The 15,737-nt window shown below is 39.4% G+C and overlaps 1 protein-coding gene across 2 annotated transcripts in view; it reads right to left on the bottom strand.

The window, feature by feature from the left end:
• The window catches only part of LOC105466506 (Rho GTPase activating protein 42), a 312,048-nt gene that overhangs the window by 275,092 nt on the left and 21,219 nt on the right, over positions 1-15,737 (bottom strand). The window contains exon 1 of one of the 2 annotated variants that reach the window (XM_071075501.1): positions 7,349-11,693. The exons of the other annotated variant lie outside the window; for it this stretch is intronic. The gene's annotated coding sequence lies outside the window, so the exon portion shown is untranslated. Of the gene's footprint in view, positions 1-7,348; positions 11,694-15,737 lie in introns of those variants that run through there. 2 annotated transcript variants of the gene reach the window in all.

Raw genomic sequence — 15,737 nt, 5'->3', positions numbered from 1 at the left:
GTGCATGCCTGTAATCCCAGCTACTTGGGAGGCTGAGGCAGGAGAATCACTTGAACAGGGAGGTGGAGGTTGTAGTGAGCCAATCATGCTACTGTACTCCAGACTGGGTGACAGAGCGAGACTGTCTCAAAAAAAAAAAAAAAAAAAAGAAGTAATAATTTTTTTAAAAAACTTTGCAAAACACGTACCTGATGAAGGACTTATATCTAAAATATACAAAGGATATATTCAAGAATATTCAAGAATAAGAAAAACAACAACCCAGATATAAAAAAGTCAAAAGATCTGAACAGATAACTCACCAAAGAATATATACAGATGGCAAAAGAGCATATGAAAAGATGCTCAACGTTTTATGTCATTAGGAAGGAGCAAATAAAACAACTATGAAATACTACTACTTATCTATTAGAAGCACTAAAATCCAAAACACTGACAGCACCATATGCTGTCAAGGATATACAGCAACAGGAGCTCTCACTCATTGCTTATGGGAATGCAAAATGGTACAGCCACTTTGGAGAAGTTTGGCAGTTTCTTGCAAAGCTACACATACTCTTACAATATGATCCAGCAACCATAGTCCTCAGTACTAACCAAAATGAGTTGAAAACATTATGTCCAAACTAAATCTGCTCGCAAATTTTTATAACAGCTTTATTCAATACTGCCAAAACTTGGAAGCAACTAAAATGACCTCCAGTAAGTGAATGGATAAGCAAACTGGTGTACATCCACATAACATCGTATCATTCAGCAATAGAAAGGAATAAGTTGGCCAGGCATGGTGGCTCATGCCTGTAATCCCAGCGCTTTGGGAGGCCAATGCTGGCAGATCACCTGAGGTCAGGAGCTTGAGACCAGCCTGACCAACATGGCGAAACCTTGTCTCTACTAAAAATACAAAAAATTAGCTGGGCATGGTGGCAGGTGCCTGTAATCTCAGCTACTTGAGAGGCTGAGGCAGGAGAACTGCTTGAACCCGGGAGGCAGAGGTTGCAGTAAGCCAAGGTAACGCCACTGCACTCCAGCCTGGGTGACAGAACAAGACTCCATCTCAAAAAAAAAAAAAAAAGAATAAGCTATCAAGTCATGGAATATGCATTTAAGATGGAAGAATCTTAAATGTATACTGCTAAGTGAAAGAAGCCAGTCTGAAAGGGCTATATATTGCATGGCTCCAACTGTATGACATTCTGGGAAATGCAGAACTATAGAAGCAGTTTAAAACAAAACAAAATATCAGTGGTTGCCCTGGTTAGGTGAGAAAAGTGTGGGAGAGTTGTTAGGTGAAGAACAAGAGAACTGAAGGGTTATAAAACTATTCTACATGGTACTGCAAAGGTAGATACATGACATTGTGCGTTTGCTAAAACCCATCCAACTGTACAAGACAGAGTGAATGAACCTCAATGTAATCTCTTGACTTTAGTTAAGAATAAAGTCTCAATATTGGTTCATTTATTTTAACAAATGTACCACGCTAATGCGAGATGTTAATACGGGAAACTTGACTTCATACGTGTATGGGGGCAGGGAAGAGGTGGGTAATACTGTAACTATTATTTGCTCAGTTAAAAAAAAAAAAAACTTAAAAAAATTCTGTATAACTATAGAACCTAAATAAGTATATGGAAGTTCACCATATTATTCTTTTTTAAAACCTGAATGAGAAGCATATGGTAGTTCTTTTTAATATTCATTTTTGAGTACCTTTGAAAATGTTTACAGTAAAAATAGTAAAATTTTTTAAGAAAATAAAAGCCTAATAAGGACCATGTATATATGTATATCTTAAACTTTTAAAAGCAATATGTGTTCAATCAACATTACATGTCAATATTAGACTCTCAAAACAAAAAGGTGATCTCAACCAATATAGTCAAATACAAATATCATCATTTTAAGTTCTTGGGGTTTTTTTGTTGTGGTATTTTTCTTTTCAAAATACTCTTGAAGACACTGAATCTAGCCATGTTTTCACTTTAATATGACTGGAATTTTTATCTTGGGCCTTTTTTCCCCATGAGAACAAAACCAGTTGTTATTATTAAATATTATTATTGTATAAACAGTACTGAAACATTAGAGAAAGCTTGGAAAAGAGGACAGAAATAATTATATTCTCACCATCAGGATAGTCATTTGTATGAATTCTTTTCCCATTTTTTTCCAACATTATCAACAATCATTCATAGGAACAATTTACATATGGAATCCCTTGAGGCCCACCTAAAACTTTTTGCTTTAGGTTTTAAACAAAATAATCCATTTAATTCTGCCAGATGATCCAGTTTCTGGGCAATCAGTAAAAGGCTGCTGAATTGAGTTAAGGAGTGACTTACTGGTTTTCCCATCTCACATACACCAGACCACCTATGTGAATAACCACCACGGTGTGCCTTCTGGGGCAAGATCTCAGCACCAGCACATTCTCTATTTAGGAAAGCCTAATTACCTAGCCTACAATCTAACCTAGTGATCTAGCACCAAAGCAACAATGGTAAAGGCTACAAATGTTGACTACAGTGCCAGACCAACTGGGACATGATGACTCAGTCAATGGCAGGAATTTGGCACCAGCCACATTCAGCAGGGGAGGCAAGGTTGGGGGTGAAACTACAGCCTGGAAAACTGCCTGGGATACAGAAGTAATAAATAGCCTTGCTGCTAAGCACTCTCTGCTTCTTCTTTTCTCTTTTCAAGCACCTTCTCTATGAATGTGTGAAGTGGCTTCATTTTTCTTCTATGTAAAACAACAGGCTCAGGATGTGCAATATCTGAAAGACAGGAAGAGCGGGAATAGCCAAGAGTATCCTTTTGCTGCTCATTTTGCCACCTGTCATTTTGAACCTACACACACAACACACACACACAGAGTAAAAGAAAACAAGGAAAGAAGAGAGAGGCAGAGATACGGGTGAGGTCACCTGTGAGTGAGTGAGTAGATACCAGAACCTGGGTGCAAATGCGTTTGTGTCATGTATCTGACCTCCAGCTTGCTGCCGAGTGCAGGCAGACAACAAGCTAAGGAAAATGCTAATAAGCAGCCCACAGAAGGCCAGCTGCTGGCTCCTACTGGACTTGATCTCTTAAGGTCCTCTGAATCCATCTGTTTGTTTGCCTAGAGCTTTTCTCCTTGCTGCCATGGAGACTGATGTTAAATAATTATCATGGCCAAAACTTCCAACAGAGCTCAGAGTAGATACATCCTCCTGTCACAGCCTTCATCTGCTGTAAAATCCTCACCTAACTTGAAAATTATCAATTAATATTCAATTGTTTTCTCCTAATATTCGACTGGCCAGTATTTCAGCAAAAAGAAAAAGACAGTATCTAGTGGTGAATGAAGAAGTAGGAAGCAAGAAATCTGAATTCATTTAGCTGTGCCTGACTTTTTTTTTTTTTTTTTTTTTTTTTTTTTTTTTGAGACAGTCTCGCTCAGTCGCCCAGGCTGGAGTGCAGTGGCCAGATCTCGGCTCACTGCAAGCTCCGCCTCCCGGGTTCACGCCATTCTCCTGCCTCAGCCTCCCGAGTAGCTGGAACTACAGGCACCCGCCACTACACCCGGCTAATTTTTTTTTTGTATTTTTAGTTGAGACGGGGTTTCACCGTGTTGGCCTGGATGGTCTCGATCTCCTGACCTCGTGATCCACCCGTCTCGGCCTCAAAAGTGCTGAGATTACAGGCCTGAGCCACCGCGCCCGGCTGACATTTTTAAATTTATCTAGCACTAAATGCTCTTATTCTAAGTTTTTCAATTAGTCCAATGTTCTTTCCAATGTTTTCCCAGTAATCTATTTTCTTTGAAGGATGATTGGTTCTTCCAATCTATTAAGGAATTCCAATCTATTAAGGAATTGTATTCAATAAGGTACATAAATCATGAGGTACATAAATCACAACCTTCTCTTCCTTTCTCCATCACAAACACCATTCATTAGAGAATACTTTAAAGCTTGAATAAAATAATATCAAATCTATCAAATGTAATACACATTTAAATAAGTCACGTTAAATAAAGTACTGAACCATTACATAAACAAGAAACTAATTTACATGATAATTTACTCAATACACGATTCACTTTTTTAGTAATCTGTGCATTTAATATACATGAAGTGGAAAATTACTATGTGAGAAATTATTCTGGGTGAGAATTTACTATGTTAGAATTAGTAAAAAATTACTATGTACCACATGGTAGATGATTCCAGTTTAATTAAATTCTTGTTTAGAAATACATTTTTATTTTAGCATTTGAAATCCATTTCCCTACCTATATGTAACCTTAATTTTTCTATTCCTAGTGTGTCTGAGACCTTGTCCAATTTATTTATCTTCAAACTTTGCAGGCTGGCATTTTCCTGTTTCAAACTTGCTAATCTGAGTAAATCTTCCTTTTTTCTAACAACCAAGCTATACTCCTCCAAAAGTCTGAAATATTCTTAATAGAACAAAATAAAAAGACATGGTTTATGTCAAAGGCATGCATTTGCACAGAAAATATCTGCTTTCATGAACTAAATAAATTCTCTTTCTTGACCTTAGTATCAGATGCTAGATCCAGTGGCTATGACCACCTTCAGGAGCTATTCACAGTGGGGCTGGCCAAGTTCTACCTTGAAGGGCCTCACAAGACCTATAAAATGTGTCTCATGCCACGAACACCATGACCTCCAAACCATCTCTCTTCTCCAAGTGATCTGTCCCACATACCTTTGCAATAAAAAGTGAATCAGCCTTCACTATATACATGCTAGAGACACACATCTAAACTTATAAGATGGTGTACTTCAATTTTTTTTTATTTTGACCGTGACTCACAGTAATAACTACATTTTAAAATCTGATGTTGTATCCTCATGCGTGTGTACTTATAAAACAAAAACAAGTTTCATTAAACAACATTTGCCTTTAATATACTGAATACACTACGGTGTCTTTTTTTTCAAGGCAGAGTCTCACTCTGTTGCCCAGGCTGGAGGCAATGGCATGATCTCAGTTCACTGCAACCTCCGCCTCCTGAGTTCAAGCGATTCTCTCTGCCTCAGTCTCCCAAGTAGCTGGGATTATAGGTGTGCGCCACCGCATCCTGCTAATTTTTGTATTTTCAGTCGAGACAGGGTTTCACCATGTTGGCCAGGCTGGTCTCTAACTCCTGACCTCTAGTGATCTGCCCACCTCAGCCTCCCAAAGTGCTTATATATGGTGTCTTTTTTACTCCATATTTTTTCTAATACTAGTTCAACTTACTACATTGATTTCACCAACCCTCTATGGTCACAAACCACAGTTTGAAAACCATTGGAACATTTGAATAATATCCTATGTGACAGAACTTGAGTGCCAGCACAGAATACTCAGGCCAGTTCATGCAGAGTAAACACTAAATCCACATCAAGTTTGAATTATCGCTCCTTCCCTACTTGCATGAAATAAAACCAAGACTGCTTCTCCGTGGTTTCCTTTTTTGAATTTATCCTCTATATAACCCAGAGCCATCCTCAGATGATAAATGTTTAGTGATATGTGTTATTCAACAGATGTCTAAGCTGTTGAAATCCCCTATGAATACTTAATTCTGTAGCTTTAAGTATCTCAAGAGCTCATCCTGGAATTTTCCTTTCTGGCCCTCCTTCAGTCAAGGGGCTCTGAATTGATACCCAAGGTCTTTGCTTATTTATTATTTATTTTTGTTCCACCCAATGCATTCATTCTCCAAATAACCTAAAGATAGTTGTGGGTTTTTGTTTTGTTTTGTTTTGTTTTGTTTTGTTTTGTTTTGAGACGGAGTCTCGCTCTGTCGCCCAGGCTGGAGTGGAGTGGCGCGATCTCAGCTCACTGCAAGCTCCGCCTCCCAGGCCCACGCCATTCTCCGGCCTCAGCCTCCCGAGTAGCTGGGACCACAGCAGTGGCTCACGCCTGTAATCCCAGCACTTTGGGAGGCCAAGGCGGGCGGATCACAAAGTCAGCAGATCGAGACCATCCTGGCTAACACGGTGAAACCCCGTCTCTACTAAAGACAGTTTTTTTTTTTAAGGGGGTCAGGAGTTCCTATCTTTCCTAAAATATCTCACAAGACTTATCCTACCAGAAAAAAACATTTTAATTAATTCCTTTATTTTTTGCAGACTTGACTACCAACAAAATAAAACTACTGAAATTTATATATTTTAGTACATTTTTATGGTGAAATTCAAGTCATTTTCTAATAATACTGTCCTCCTCCTAAGAAACATGCTTTTACCCCGTAGGATATAAAACCACGAAAATACAATTGTATTTCACATAATAAACATATAAGTGAGTCCAGAGAAAGAACTGATGCTTCAGAAATTGACAATCAGTAAATTTACTAACTAGAAAACTATCGGTTCGTTTTCTGAAGTACTCGATTTCATTATCTTCATTAACTGCCAACAGCATTTGTTTGACACGGAATCCACTGGTTGGTTTGTTTTGTTTTGTTGGGTTTTTTGGGGGTTTTTTTACTTATAATTAAATTCTGGTGTTTCAATTATCTAAGCTTAAAAACGTCCTTCACAATGAACCACAAGCAGGTCTTAAAATGTGCAGTGGTATGTGCTGCATTGCTGTCATGGCCTGTACTCAACACATGATGATTCTGCACCCCCAAGGACCCAGCACAACTGAACGGGCAGAAACCACAGTCAATCAAATATAGGACAGGCAAAAGTCCCCATGAAGCTTACGGGACAGTTTAGGCTAACTTTCAAAACTAACAGTATATGTTTCCCAGGTCTCCCCTCATTTCTCATTTGTTAACTGCTTTCGTTTTAAAATATACCAATTTGTCAGTCCTATTATGAAGATTATTCATTTCTGCTTCAGTGCTCTGTCACTGCTGCCCTGTACTGCCAGACTGTCTTCCCACACCAATCACATCAGTAGGTATCTCCCTGGAAAATATGCTGACTGCAATTCCTCCAATGACTTCTCAACCACCTAAAACCATCCACGTTAGTTCTTTTACATATCTGTATTATGTTTAGTTTGTAAGCTTCCTACGAATATAAATCATTGCTTCCTCACTCTTTTATAAGGCCCCTAATGTGAAGTGGAATACAGTGCACCAGTATCAATCCCTAAGAGGGGATTACCACACACCAATATCAATCTCAGAGGAGGATTCTAAATACCTCGCCAATACTATGCACCAGTATCACTCTCAGAGGAGGACCCTAAAGCCCTCATGAATTTCTACTAAAGTCTATCACTGACAAGAGGTTTTTACACAAACTCACTTTTGCACATACGCTGAGGATGAGTCTTGTGAGACAGAACACTCTCACATCAAGTTAAGCAAAGCAACTTTATTACTCACAGACAGGCAACAAGAAGCAAGAGAAGCCTAGGATCCATGGCAAGCCAGTCCCCAAGTATCAGGAAAGCTGCCTGGGAGAAATGAAGTCTTTTTTGTGCATGTCCCACATCAAACTGCAGCTGAAAGCACTGCAGTCTAGGTTTTACACCCCAGGGGATACTAGGTTCACTGGGTTAAACCATTGCAGGACATCCTGTTCTACAAAGGACAAGGACAAAGTCTGGGCTGTTCTGGATAGTTCTTAACAAGTTAACTAGAACAGGAAATGAATGCGGAGGGAGATCTCCCTCAAAGGCAGAATTACTTCTTCCACCAAGTTTTAAGTTTTCTCCCAGCCCTACTTATTTAAGGACAGAAAGAGGAAAGTTACCCTTATTCCCCAACTGCCGACAAAAGCTAAAAAAGGGTATAATTAATTTGAGATCCAAAGTCAACCTAGATTAAATAAGAATTCCATTTTGGTTTTTTTTTGTTGTTTTTTTTTTGTTTTTTTTGAGATAAGGTTTCACCGCATCACCCAGACTGCAGTGGAATGGTGCAATCACAGCCCACTGCAGCCTTGACTTTCCCAGGCTCAGGTGATCCTCCCACCTCAGCCTCCTGAGTAGCTGTGTCTACAGGTGTGCACCACTATGCCCAGCTAATTTTTGTATTGTTTTTGTAGAGACAGGGTTTCGCCATGTTGCCCAGCCTGGTCTCGAAAACCTGGGCTCTCGAACTCCTGGGCTCAAATGATCCACTCATTTCAGCCTCCAAAAGTGCTGAGATTATAGGCGTTACCACTGTGCCTGGCTAAATAAGAATTCTTTAGGTCTATCTGTTGTCGTTTAACCTGCTGGAAGAGGATCTGAAAAGCCTGACCAAAAAGAATCTGAAAAGCCTAGCCAGATATCTCTTCGCTAAGTGATGTCTATTACCTCTTCATCAGGTCCAAGAACTAAAAACTATCCCCAGATGTTAGAGGGCTGGCTGTCACATGTGCTCAACAAAATTTCTTTCACACTGGAATTTCATAAGTCCTTTCCCATTGGTTGTAGAAGAAAGATGAGGCATCCTATCAGCTCCGGAAGTTGGGTTAGCGGGAATGGCTGCTTCCAACAGCACTGAAGTATCTTAAATACACACACATACACACGCACACACACACACGAATTTTTATGTTTTACATGTAAGTGAACCTAAAAATTCAATTCCCTTTTAGCCCTTTGAAATGTTTTTATAAAGTTTAGTAGAATTAGGAATATGAAATGTCATTAACAATAACCTTTTCACATTGCAACATTTAAGAATTGACTTTACAGGTAAATCCATTTTAGTCCTCTTTAAACAAATCATTTCATAGTCTCTAGATCATATAAAAGTTCTGCTAAAAAGATTTTCCCAAAAACAGGATTTCAGAAATTTTTGCATCATTCTGCCCATTACAGTTACTCATGATTTAAATAACAGAAACTGTAGGATACTGATACCGTATTACAAAACCATACCTGTTCAGAGTGGCCAGGGCCCAGTGGCCAAAATTCTTGCCTTAAATTATTTTTTTCTTTTTACTTCAGCAAAAGAACAGAAGAGATGATTGTGGCATAACAATTTTGTAGGAAAGGATGACAGATAGATACAGTAAAATTCAATCCACATTAGAAATACAAACATGGATCACCAAAGTAAACAAAATGCAACAAATCTGCTCAAATATAAACTGGATCCAGGAAGGCAATGAATACAGCAGGCCACAGAAGATTAATACTTCCAAAAAACAAATTTCTGCAGATCCCCTAAAGAAATCCCTAAAGGATAGCCAATAATAATGTTTTATTACACCAAATTCCTTTTGACTAAATACCTTAAAATTTCCATGTATTTTTTAGCAGAAATTAAAGAGAAACCAAATTATTTTTTTTACTGGGTCATTTATTTTAGATTAAATATGTCCCTCCCTAGCATAATGCTTAATCCACATTAGGTGACTAATAATTAGCTGAAAAATGAATAATTTAATTATCACAATAAACCTGTGTGGCAAAGATAGTTATTCCATATTTAAAGTAGAGGAAACCACCTCAGAGAGAGCTAAGAACTTGCCCAAGGTTGTGTAGAGGAGCAGAGGATCCATTCCCAGGCTGGTCTAATCAGTGGCAGATCTTACAAGACTATAGCAGTTTTGCTTCATGATTTCCAAGTCTCAAATTTTCTCCTTTCAACTTTGACTCATTTGCCTCAATATCTGTGACTTCAAAGACAATAAGGACATATTTTCCTATGAGGGACTGTCACAGGAATGAGATTTGTTTCTAATAGTAAATAAAACATTACAAATGATATTAAACTCACTATAGGTCCTCTACTTAAACCTGTGCCAGAAATGTCTTCTCAATAATCTTAAAACCTAAATCTGTTTTCCAGGAGAACCCTTATGGTTATTAATACTAGTTATGTTTTAATGGGAACACCTGGTATAATTAATTTGTCCACAAAAACTGTGTGCCTACCACAACCAGGTAAGACAACCCAGACTTGGATATGTATATTTTATGATAGTTTCGATATGTCATTTCTAAAGGGATGAAAAGAGGCGCTGCTCAAAGATAATTGGATAAAAGGAGAGAAAGCAAATTAAATAGCCAGAAATTGGAGGTAGGAAGGCAGGTAGAGAAAGGTTGTAAACACTAAAAACTAAGAAAGTTGCTAGCAAATTATTTACAGAGAATTGTTCATGGATTGAAAAAATATATAGTTAAAGAGTAAAGACTTTAAAAAGATTGTATCTATTCCAGCTTCTACCTGATCAACTCTCAGTAACTGGCCTGAGCTTCAGAACTCATGAACTCCTTCCCTCACCCGCACACAAACACACACATATGCACACTGAAAGGCCGTGTGCACTCTAGAGAATTACACCTGCAAAGCTCAGAAAGAAGGACAACCAGGAGGTCTCCCTCCCAACATTTCCACTCAGTTCTCATTAACTTCCCTTACCCCACTTCTGGGTGGAGAAGGAGAGAGGAAGAAAAATCTCTTTAATATCACTACCCCGATACATTTTGCACACGACATTTCTTTCTGTTATATTTTACTAATTTCTTTCACAGGCAATTTTTTTCATATAATTACAATAGCATGTAACAATTCGGTACTTTGCTTTTCTCTTAGATTTATATCAGAAGAGCAATATTTAATTGTCTAGATAACTAATTTGGTAAACTTTATTAGCAATTACTTAAGTCATTTCTAATTATTTTCTATTATAAGTAAATTCTAATTATTTGCACAGGCTAAAACCACAGTTCCCAAACTGCATGCAATACTGCAGCAAACTCAAAGGGGTGCTGTGTGACTCAACTAATTAGTTCTTACCCCCAACCTGGGTAGAGGTATGTTCCCGAAAAAACTCAGGGTTCCTTGAGAAAGGATGAAAGGGCAAGGGAGCTGGGTAGGCAATCAATATTACCTGCTGTAGAAAGAGTATCATAATTGAGATCACTAAACCAGTGGATACAAACCCTTTAATGTTCTTGAAACATGTTACTAATTTACAATGCCATAGGGGGAGCCTGATGAAAGTTAGAGTCTCAGTACACCTTTAATTAGCCGAAGATATTATTTTAACATCTTTTAGCTAATTAATTCAATAAAAAATAGATACCTTACTCTCATATTCATTTGCATTTCTTTGACTCCTGGTAAAGGTGTTTATCTTCTCATAGGTTAACAGCTGTTTTCATCCTTTAGCTAATCAACTGTCCTGTGTGTAGTGCCCAGTTACCTATTGGCTTCCTGACCTTTCTTTCCCCCTGTTTATTTTATAGATAATAACCATTTTGTTGTGGATAAATATTCATCACCAATTTAAGTTTACTGAGAAAAGGGGCTAGACACAGTGGCTCACGCCTATAATCCCAACAATTTGGGAGGCTGAGGCAGGAGGATCGCTTGACCTCAGGAGTTCAAGACCTGCCTGGGCAACATAGTGAGACATCATGTCTATAGAAAGTAGACAAAAAAATTATCTGGGCATGGTAGTGTGCACCTGTAGTCTCAGCTACTTGGGAAGGTGAGGCAAGAGGACCACTTCAGCCTGGGAGGGCAAGGCTGCAGTGAGCCAAGATCTTCTCACTGCACTCCAGCATGGGTGACAGAGACCTTGTCTCAAAAAACAAACAAACAGAGAAGATTCTCATTGGACAATATAAACAAATTCAAGTAGAAGTAAGAGGTAAAGGACCTATAAGAGACTAAGAAGAAGTTGGAAATGCTGATGAAAAGATTGGTAAGAGAATATGGCTCCCAAGAAGCCAAGGGAAAAGAAGCTTCAGTTAACAAGGAGTAGCCAACAGAGTCAAATACACAACAGGGCCGGGCGCGGTGGCTCAAGCCTGTAATCCCAGCACTTTGGGAGGCCGAGGCGGGCGGATCACAAGGTCAGGAGATCGAGACCACAGTGAAACCCCGTCGCTACTAAAAATACAAAAAATTAGCCGGGCGCGGTGGCGGGCGCCTGTAGTCCCAGCTACTCAGGAGGCTGAGGCAGGAGAATGGCGGGAACCCGGGAGGCGGAGCTTGCAGTGAGCCGAGATCGCGCCACTGCACTCCAGCCTGGGCAACAGCGGGAGACTCCGTCTCAAAAAAAAAAAAAAAAAAAAAAAAATACACAACAGTCCCATAATAATGACCAGAGTGTTGTTTCAATTTGGCAACTCATCACCGGTCCTAAGCTCTGCAATATCTCAGTGTTAAATCTTTACAAACTCAACATAACCATTTATTCAATAGTTACCTGAAACAAATGTGTACATGGCAAATTACTAAATATAAAGGGACAGAGACTATAGTTTTGAAAACTCTAGGATGTTAATGCACACATGCGTGTGCACACAGGTATGATCTGAGGCGGTGTGACACCACAGGGTTGAACAGAACAAGTGGCCATAAAGAGCCTGAAGCCAAAAGGCACCCTAAGAGATTATTTTCTTCTAATAAGAAACTCCTGGTCGCACACGGTGGCTCACGCCTGTAATCCCAGAACTTTGGGAGGCCAAGACAGGCAGATCACAAGATCAGGAGATCAAGACCATCCTGGCCAACATGGTGAAACCCTGTCTCTACTAAAAATACAAAAATTAGCTGGGCGTGGTGGCATGCGCCTGTAGTCCCAGCTACTTCGGGAGGCTGAGGCAGGAGAATCACTTGAACGCGGGAGGCAGATGTTGCAGTGAGCTGAGATCGTGCCACTGCACTCCAGCCTGGGGACAGAGCAAGACTCCATCTCAAAAAAAAAAGAAAAGAAAAAAAAGAAACTCCTGGCCAGGCACAGTGGCTCACGCCTGTAATCCCAGCACTTTGGGAGGCCAAGGTGGGCATATCACGAGGTCAGGAGTTCGAGACTAGCCTGACCAACATGGTGAAACCCCGTCTCTACTAGAAATACAAAAAAAAAAAAAAAATTAGCCAGGTGTGGTGGCACGCACCTCTGATCCCAGCTACTCAGGAGGCTGAGGCAGGAGAATCGTTTGAATCTCAGAGGCGGAGGTTACAGTGAGCCAAGATCATACCACTGCACTCCAGTCTGGGAGACGGAGTGAGATTCCGTCTAAAAAAAATAAAAAAGAAATTCCTTGAAAAAATACAATGTTATGATATACAAAAGATAATATGATTTGTAACTCAGAAGTAAACGAATAGTTTAGAACCCCAAAAGAAATATGCAAGAGCTGACTTAAGCTGTCCACATTAAGAAAAAGAAGGGCGTGGTGGCTCAAGCCTGTAATCCCAGCACTTTGGGAGGCTGAGACGGGTGGATCACGAGGTCAGGAGATCGAGACCATCCTGGCTAACATGGTGAAATCCCGTCTCTACTAAAAAAAAAAAAAAAGAAAAAAAAAGAAAAAGAAGTAATTTCAAAGTGTGAGACTGAATGTGCTTTGAAAATAGTTGTTCCTGATTTCCAGTTAAGTTCAGCAGATGCCCCTCCGACCCCATTGCATTCCCAAGTGCAACAGAAGAATATTCTGGGGCTTCCCAAACTCCATGTCACAGTGTGTGTATCACAAGCTTCATTTCAGGATAACAGATGGATGCAGATTTTCGGCAGGAAAAATTCTTTAAAAGATGAAAGTCTTATTCAATTGCATAGCTGATACATGATCCAATTTCCTTCTGGTGGACTGCAGCAAACTGCAGATGTTTCTTTACTCAAAATGTAACCCATTCTGGTTTCACTTACATTTTGTATGTCAACTGCTTTAAATTACTTACACATAAGTATCACCTTCAATCTGAGGACTTTCAGCCATAAATATGCTAGTAATAAAAACTATGCAGAAGCGACAAAAATATTTCATATAATGGTATAAATGGTATATACAGTAGGCCTGCCTCATCCAGTTTTGGTTTCCACCATTTCAGTTACTCAGTCAACTGAGGTCTGAAATATTGAATACAAAATTCCAGAAATAAACAACCAGTTTTAAATTACATGCCATTCTGAGTATCGTGATGAAATACTGTCTCATGCAGTCGTGAGTCATGAATCACCCACTGTCCAGCTTCTCCATGCTGTATATCCTACCTACCCATTTGTCACTTAAGAGCTGTCTCAGATATCAGATTGGCAGATCACAAGAAGAAAGGTGAGTATAATACAAGGTATTTGAAAGAGACACAGACAAACCACATTCACTGGGAGGCCGAGGCGGGCAGATTATTTGAGGTCAGGAGTTCAAGACCAACCTGGCCAACATGGTGAAACCCCATCTCTACTAAAAATACAAAAAATTAGCCGGTCACAGTGACACATGCCTGTAGTCCCAGCTACTCAGGAGGCTGAGGCAGGATAATCACTTGAAACCAGGAGGCAGAGGTTGCAGTGACCCAAGATTGCGCCACTGCACTCCATCCTGGGTGATAGGGTGAGACTCCGTCTCAAAAAAAAAAAAAACTGTCTCAGATATCAGATTGACAGATCACAAAAAGGTGAGTATAGTACAAGGTATTTGAGAGAGAGACAGACAAACCATATTCATGTAACTTTAATTACAGTACATTGTTATAACTGTTCTATTTTATGATTATTGTTGTTAATCTCTCACTATGCCTAATTTATAAATTAAACTTTATCATAGGAATATATGGACATGAAAAACAGTACACATAGGATTTGTTACTATCCTCAGTTTCTGACTGAGGGTCTTCAAACTTATCTCTGTGGACAAGGAAGGACTGCTGTGATACAATTACAATATTTCTATTTTTTAAGTGTGTTCATGTGAACATGGAAGGTTAAATTAAAAATATAATGAAGTTTATCATCATAAAAAGCCAGAGAAAACGTTTCTTTTCTGGAATAGTTTTAATAGTGATGTTACTTTACCTTTTCTATTTAAAAACTAGTGTTAGTATAATATCTACTATTTGCTGATTTCTTGGGGATTTTGTTTGCTTTCTGTTGTTTTCTTTTTGAGACAGGTCTCACTCTGTCACTCAAGCTAGAGTGTGCAGGGCTTCATCATGGCTCACTGCAGCCTTGACCTCCTGGGCAAGCAGCTGGGACTAAAGGCGTGTGCCACCATGCACAACTATTTTTTTTTTATTTTTTTGTAGAGATGGGGGTCTCGCTATGTTGCCTAGGCTGCTCTCCAACCCCTGGGCTCAAGCAATCCTCCTACCTAGACCTCTCAAAGTACTGGTGTTGCAAGTGTGAGCCACCATGCCCACACTAATTATTGATTACTATGTACCAGGTGCTATGCTAGGTACATCTCACAAAAGGGACTTAACCTTCATTTTAAAAAGGAGGCATTACCATTATTATTATCGGCAATGCAAAAACGAGGAAGGCAGGGTTCAAGGAGGAGAGTGACTTACTAGGGCTACTCAGTGTACATACACACACACACAATCTCCATATCTACAACAGTGCCTGAAGTGCAGTAGGTGGTCAGTAAGTATCTCCTGAATAGCTCTGATTGGATGAAGATCAGATATCATATTCTCATATAAGACTCCTACTCTGTATGCCTACTATCAAGAAAGTATGTACAAATCACTCTATGGAACAGAGAAAAGAAGGCAGTTATCTGGAGGAAATAAAGGCTATACATGGCACCTATTAACTCTCAATACCAAGCAATAACAACATGCATACCATATTTGCAGCAGGCCCACAGTCATGTAAACCCAGGAAAGCAGGACCTCTGTCTGGCCTATAATCCCAAGGCCTAGAGCAGTACCTGACACATAGCAAGTGCTAAACACAGCTGTTGAATGAATATGTGAGTAAATGTCTCGTTTTCTTTCTCCTTCACTTCTTTCCTCCTTGCTCAACACTGTTCTTTGCATCTTCTTGTCTTCTCTCACTCCTCTTATCACCTTTCACACTTACGTAAACATTGCT

The sequence above is a fragment of the Macaca nemestrina genome, chromosome 12, assembly GCF_043159975.1.
Source record: "Macaca nemestrina isolate mMacNem1 chromosome 12, mMacNem.hap1, whole genome shotgun sequence".
Classification (NCBI taxonomy): Eukaryota; Metazoa; Chordata; class Mammalia; order Primates; family Cercopithecidae; genus Macaca; species Macaca nemestrina.
Note: the sequence above shows the minus strand (reverse complement) of the source record. Positions and strands in the feature narration are given on the sequence as shown.